This window comes from Montipora capricornis, chromosome 7, assembly GCF_036669925.1.
Source record: "Montipora capricornis isolate CH-2021 chromosome 7, ASM3666992v2, whole genome shotgun sequence".
Taxonomy (NCBI): Eukaryota; Metazoa; Cnidaria; class Anthozoa; order Scleractinia; family Acroporidae; genus Montipora; species Montipora capricornis.
In genome coordinates, this window is record NC_090889.1 from 4,539,119 (window position 1) to 4,546,618 (window position 7,500).

Below are 7,500 nucleotides of genomic sequence, written 5' to 3' on the forward strand. Positions count from 1 at the left end.
TGCAAGCAATTTACAAAGTCAAAACGAGAGCAAAATAGCATGTCACCAGCTACTAAATGTACCACAAGGTTCCGCAGACGGAAAGAGACAGAGAAAGCCCTAATGTTTATCCATGGTGGGAAATTAGGTTCACATTATGGAGCATGGGATTACATTGTTGCTAATGCTCCTAAAGAACTGGTTGGTGACTTTATCACTAGCTATAAAAGAGGAAAGTATATTCAGGAAGTGTTTGAAAAGGCAATGAAAGAGCACCAAGCAGCTCCGGAAACCTGGAACCAAGCAATAGCTTGTAAATATCAAAACTTTCTCTCCCGAAGGAAATTCAATCTAGTGTGCAAAACTCAGAGCTCATATTTTAATGCTGAGTCAGAGGTATGGGTTCCAAGGAATGTCAAGTGTGTGGGGTTAGATTTGAGAGTTCCACGACTTGCATCCCATGATGCTGTAGAAAAGTTTGTCAAGGGATTAAACATTGGCATGGTCAGTCAAATCCCAAATGCTCCTGGAGTATCAAGGACAGTCACTGGACTTGTGTTCATGATATTAGATTTACATCTGAGAGTGCCACATCTCACTAAGAAGCTTGTTTGGTTCAACGACTTGGAGAACCATTTCGTATTTCAATTCTCAGATGATGGCGCCCCTGAAACCAGCCAAATGACAATGTCAATAGGGAGTTTAACAATGTGGAACTTGGGCAAGAGAGTTCGAAGTGCTGACTTCCAATACCTTTTGCACTGTGTAAGTTTGGGAGAGAAGCATGAAGTATTGGAAGATTTATGGAAACAGCACACTAATGAGATGGCCTTGCTAGAGGGGAACATGATCACTGTGTGTGGCAAGCAGTGCACAGTAGAGTTCCAACCAAGCGCTGACATGTGTTGGCAAAGTTGGGCGAACAATGAAATCAATCAGGCTGCTACTTACCCATCTCCGTATGCAAATGTACACAAGGGATCATTCTGTACCATGGGGGGATCAATTGGGTACTCACCATCCAATACTTGGAAACCTTACAGCAATGCTGATCGATCAGAGCACACAAAAATGATTGCCAAGTTTATGTCAACCCTTGATAGCTCTCTTCCAGAAAAGAACAAGCATGAGAGGAAGCTGGCATACATGGCAGAGAATGGTATTAGACAACTTGGTTCACCTCCCATTGGACAGTTTGCCGACAGACAAAGACCCGAGCCCCTCCACTGTGAGATAAATGCTTGGCAGCAAATCTTGTCAATCATTTATTTGGAATTTGTCAAGAAGGATATGTTTGATGTCTTTGTTAGAGTGTTAAGTAATCCCACAACAAAGCCTGCATCTGCAAATGGTACAAGTGGCACAGCCAGAGAGAGGCTTCCATCCACTACTGGAGGTGAGGCAGAGTCTGTGTACAATGGAAGTTCTGCAAAGCCTGTGACTGCAAATAGCACAGGTGGCACAAACAATGAACATCCATTGTTGGGTTGTGGATTGTCTTATTTAGTGCCTTTGATCAAGGAGCACTACGCAGATGAAAAAAAGAGGCACAACAAAATCCCAACAAGGCTTATTGGAGCTCAAGCTATAGCACTTGCAAGATATTCATACCGGTTAATTGACAGTTTGCATTCTTCTGATGAGTCACCAGTACAGCGTGTAACAAGATTGGCACTTGGTAGAATAGTGCTACATTTAAGAGAAGCATGTGCCATTTTCAACAAAGTATCAACAACACAAGCAGATTTACAAGACCTTGATGAGAATTGCAAACTCTATTTCAATTTGATGTGCCTGTTTTTTCCAACCCATGTAAATATCACTTCTTGGACAGTTGCTTATGCAATTCCATACCATGCCTTCAAGCTGTATGAGAAGTAAAAGGTTGGCTATGGAATAATTTCCCAGCAAGGAAAGGAAGCAAAGCATTGTGGTGTTAAGAATGACTTAGCATTAAGCAACAGAAGTATGAGTCAGGATACTTCTGGTAAATGGTGGCAAGTCACGAGGGCAAACTATGTTCGAAGCTTTTACCTCCCTGAGCATCAACCAATGCCAAACACTTACAAGTCGCACTTTCAATCTCGTGTACCACCCCATTGTCAATCAACTCAAGTTTGTAATTGTGGGAGAGCTAAAGCTGAAGAGTCAGAATACTGTGAAACTTGCCTTGAGTGTGATGAAATTGTCAAGTCTGCAGAAAGTGAAAAGCTTTCAGAAGACTTGACTAAATTGCTTAAACCCCTGTTGTGCACATACTGTGGTGAGCGTTTTGCAGATGAAAGTATATTGGAAACACATGTTTCAACTCACAGCCGAGTCACAGTTTGCAGCAACAGGAACCCCAAGGACATGACGGTGGCGGAACTTAAAATTGAACTGAAGAAACTGAATGTCAGCACAGTTGGAACAAAAGACATTTTGATCAAGAGACTTGAGATGAAAATTGCTGGGGGTTGCTAAGTCACATGAAATGCTACTGTGCTAATTATTGTTAGTGCTTTCATTTTGAACTTGGGCTTGTTGGTTCACATAAGCTCATTTCAGCTCTATTAACACAGGAAACACTAATTTTTGTCTTAGAAATGTTTCCCTGTGATATGATTTGTATAATTGTTCTGTACAAAATATATAGAGGATATTACATGACTGCGCGGAGATATGAAATTTCTCTTTGAGTGTTGAAGGATATTTCAAGAGTGAGCTCAGCGAACGAGTGAAAGATTTTTCAACAATCGAAGAGAAATTTCGTATCTCCAAGCGGCCATGTAATATTATTGTGTAAACACCAATGAAATACTAAATCATTTCAAAAAATGCATTGAAAAGTGAGATTTTCACATGTAACCATAGCAACAGTGATCTTTTCAAGTGTGAAGATATCATGTTTTCACGTGAAAGCTCACTTGGTATTTCATTGGTGTTTATATAAAAAAAAACTATTCTGTGACAAGGAAATATTACAAGAACATTTATTTCAGTGTTTACATAAAATAACATCCATATACCTAGTCTGGTATAATTAAATCTTGTAGCAGTGAACACTTCACAAACTGAAGAAAGTAACTATTTCTTGTTTGTATGTTAAATGTGGTTTATAAAATTATTATGTACTAACCCTGGAAACAACAATCCATTATTATGATTCAGTTTGAAAAAAAAAATGAGAATATTATGTGACAGATTTTTAACAGACAAATTTTAAGGGGAGGTTTGGAGTTACTGTGAATAAGTTTCAGCCTGGAATTTAAACATGAGTTAGCCCCTGCCTACAGTTCTAACAACAAAATTACTGTAAAAATTAACAAAAAATTTTTCGCTATTTTGTGAAATTAACATTAAACTGTTTTGGTCGGTTTATATCAAATGCCTTTATTTTTTGCATAAAACCTGCAACAATTTTTTGAAGAAGTAAGGCCACTTACTGCTGGAAATTAGCCATGATTTGACAAAATAAGCAAAATACAAAGAAAAAGTGAAGATCGTTATGTATACATAAAAACCCAATGAGATGCTGATGGAAAGTTACTCCAAATTAAACTTCTTGCAATAAGGGATAAACTGTCTCATATTCTACAAAGCTGCTTATTAAATAAGGTACTGCTAGCATTTCAAAAAAATGAAAATACCTACTGTATGACAGCCCCCTTACATTAATTTACTAGGTATTGAGTATTTTACCCATTAATGACTAGCCACAAATGTCATTCAGACATCAAAAGTACTGGTAATCCAAAAATCATTTCAAATACAAAGAAATAGAATCTCAAAAGTATTTTTGTCTTAACATATTCCCCAACTCTCATCACTTTTCTAATGGTCCATCTGTTTGGTGTTTGTTTCTTCAAATATTGGCTTCAATAATGCATACTGGTGCTATCCATAAGATTTTGCAGTGAAGAGGAATGGTATTTGATGAAATAGTCTGGCTTAAGTCATGTTTATTGTCATCCAGCTCTTAATACAATACTGAATGAAACACTTTAGCCTACAGTTCAACCATTCATTAGTGTTTGAAGGCTTGAATCCACTACAAAGTGTTCAGCTGTGTATCTTTGGATAAAGAATGTCACTGTGACACGCTGTGTCTTCATAGCATAGTTCATGCAGAATGGAGTTGACTCTGTCACAACAATTGCAGACCTGCCATTGTACACAGACTCAGTCTTACCTCCAGCTTTGGATGGAACCCTTTGAAAGTGCCTTTGGACAAAGAAAGTTTCTCCTGAGAAACGAGATGGCGAGAATAACTTCCTAACAGAGTCCATCTTGGTTAATGTCAGGACATGTTTTAAGCCATCAAACCGAGTGTGCACCTCTCCAGAATATCCCCGAACCAGAACCAGTAGGTGTCGAAACACTGTCCAAGGGATAAAGAAACTAACTGGATTCACTAACCCAGTTACTTTAGACCTAGATAGCTTGCATTTCATTGATTTCCCAATTTCTTGTAGGTATAAATCGATCATAGGGCCTACCAATTCAAGCTTGTTTCCAACAACTTCTTCTAGTTGTGCGTCCATATTTAACATGCCATAATTTGGTTTTCTTTTCGTTTTTCGAACGGCTTTTATCCACTGCCTTTCCACAGTAAACTTCATTTGTACTGATGAAACATTCCAGAATTTTTCGCCACGTTCTGTATCATCAGAGGCCCCTAAATCCAAGCCATTAAAACAAATTCCCTCCGCCATATTTATTTAATCCTCCCACAAGGACTATTTTTTTGATGAGCACCGCTGCCAGTTACGAGCCCGCACGAGTGGAAGATTTTTGGCACGAAAAAGCCAACGTGAGGAGCTCTGCCTTTAGGCTTGGCTAAATCTATATATTACTAGTTATAGTTCTCACTAGAGCCGCCCCCCCTCCCCCCTACAGTACCATTTTCTTTTGTTTTTTGTTGAGTTGGGCTCAAAATTATAGCTTACGAGGGGAATTTTAAATAGAATTTGTTTGAAAGGTCTTGAAAAATTGGTCTGTTGAATAGAATGTCTATTATTATAAACTGTAAAAACGAGAAGTGGATGAATTATAACTGGAACCAACAATATATTTTTATAATTGATTAGAGCTTTTTGTCAATATAACTATTTTGATGTGGTATCAAAATGGAAAAAAATTAATGGAACCAGATGTATGTACAATACACTTGGCTTATAAAGGGTGGAAAAAAGAGAAAAGTATGAAATTTGAACGAAACTATATGTGATGATTGTGTTTTTAACTCTAATATTAAGTAAAGTTGTATGAATAAAATTTCAAACTGGAAGAACATTGATATAAAAAATAATTAAAATAAAGTATTTCTGTTTGAACTTTTGGAGTTATCCTTAAATGTCATTATGAATTTTTGAGTGACCAAGAAAAATCTTCGTCGTTTTAGTAGCTTTCTTGGACAAAAATTTGACGGAACTCTGACCAGGCAAAAATATTTTAAGAATTTTTTTTTTGTAGTCCGATTAGCGATAATGCGTAATATGTTAATCCAATAAAATTGTCAAATTTGCGCCCCGTTGCTAACGGCAACAAGACATATCACCCTAAGAATAACTGACGTCTGTTTGCTAAAAACCACCCAAATAACCGATTTTTTGCCGGAAATTCATCGCAAAGGATAAAACAATTCGCTGGACATGAAATCAAGGTAAATATGTTCTAGCGAAAGCGAAAACAAGGGGACATTTTGAGGGAAAACACAATTCTGTAAGATCGAAGGAACATTTGTCGAAAACATGCGATCGTATCGCTACGAAAATAATCTTACCTTTTCAGGGATTTTAACGCTTGAAATTCCAACCAATGAACCACAATCCTTTTCTTTATCCTTTCCGAAGCCTTTAGTGTAATTTTTTGGCTGAATAACTTTAGTAAAACCACTCCGCGATTGGTTGAAAATTTCGCCTTTGTATGGCCCAAATATGCTGGCCGCCCCATGACCATTTGCAGGAAAAACGTTGATACCTTGTGGCCGTGCAATGAACGAGCAGTTAACTGTTGCCCAACTGTCGGCCAACAAAATTTTGAAAAATTGAAGCCTCGTAGATGCGTTTTCCGCGATTCTGACAGCTGTAAACGTCTTTCAATTTACCTATTAAACCACTGTTTTTCCTTGATAATTTTACTAAGCTATCCTTTCCTCAACTTACCTTGTTTAACATTGAATTGTATTTGGGACAGGAACTCCAGTTGTTATGAAGAGTGATTGAAATTTGAAGTTGTCAAGCCATGATTTACATGAAAGAACAGATATGCGTGGCTTTGTTGGTCGAACTGCATTCTGGTCTACAAGTGCCAGTCTCCCAATCTCAGAAATGCAACATCTTTTATTATTTTCAGTAAAGAGCTTTAATTTATGTGTTGTGTAGTCATTATTTACATTCAGACAGTTGGTAGCGCAAAGCCTAAGACCTTCTCGAAGAAAACAAATCTACTCAATTACAACTGTAAGTCAGTTTAATAAACCAATATAAGGCCTAAACTGTCGAACTGCTTATGGGCCTAAATTGTGCATTATTTGGATTTTATATTCTTCGCAGTTGGCGGTCGAAAATTACTCTAGCTGCCTTGTAGTCGATGTCTTCAATTGGAATCCCGGCGTAGCTTAGCCTGATCAGCTTGTTCAATTGAGTGATGTTGAGCAGCATCCTGGATTTCGTCTTGATCCGATTTTGACAGCGAAAGACCCTCTCAGCTTCTGCATTGCCAACCATGACGCACAGGCACAAGCACATGAGTTTGAACATAGCTGTAACAAAATAGTTACGTAACTTACGTTTAATAACAAATATCGAAAGGCACAAACATGAATGCTACTATCAGTGTGAAAAAAGCTTAAGCGTAGTGTTATTCAGTGTGCTAAAAGCTTAATATTTGAGGTTTGCTATTAGCTGTCCACTTACCAGGAAAAATGGTTTGATTCACTTGCATATGGTCACCAAATATGCGTTTCATCAGTTCCAGGGGTGTGAGGTAGTGCCAGTATTCCACTCCTCCATCATTGTTTTGGCGGTTTTCACCCAAGTGGTGATGAACTAAGCGCTTAAAAGGTAGAAACTCTCCCCTGCAGGCATCAGCACTAACCACACTATCAAATCGGATGCGAGTTTGGTTTCCAAAGGACTGCCATATTGGCCCAATAGGATCTCCAAGTTTCCATTTCCCCAACCAACCAAAAGACGTTGATGAGCAGGATATGATTGGGGTTCAAAGATCTCCATGGCTGACAGAAGGTCAACATGTGGGAAACGCGCCCTGATGTTTGCAATGAGAAGGTTGAGGAACTGCAATTTCACCTCTGAAAACTTGTGCCTCTGATCCGGCTCCCCACGCCTAGGTTGAAAATCTATCTGTGCCCCTTTAAACTGGCCTCTGGGTGCAATTTCGGCTTCCATCACAGTCATCACCGGCCCATTGTTGTTCCTCAAATCTTCTAGTGTTTCTATGCAGTCATTCAGGTTTCCACGAAGAGTAGAAAAACAAACATCTCTGTACTGGAACACTTTTGACAAATGATTTGTCACA

General features: G+C 38.4%; 1 pseudogene; it reads left to right on the forward strand.

The window, feature by feature from the left end:
* The window catches only part of LOC138055378 (uncharacterized), a 3,411-nt pseudogene extending 969 nt beyond the window's left edge, over positions 1 to 2,442 (forward strand).
* Positions 2,443 to 7,500: the final 5,058 nt, after the last annotated feature.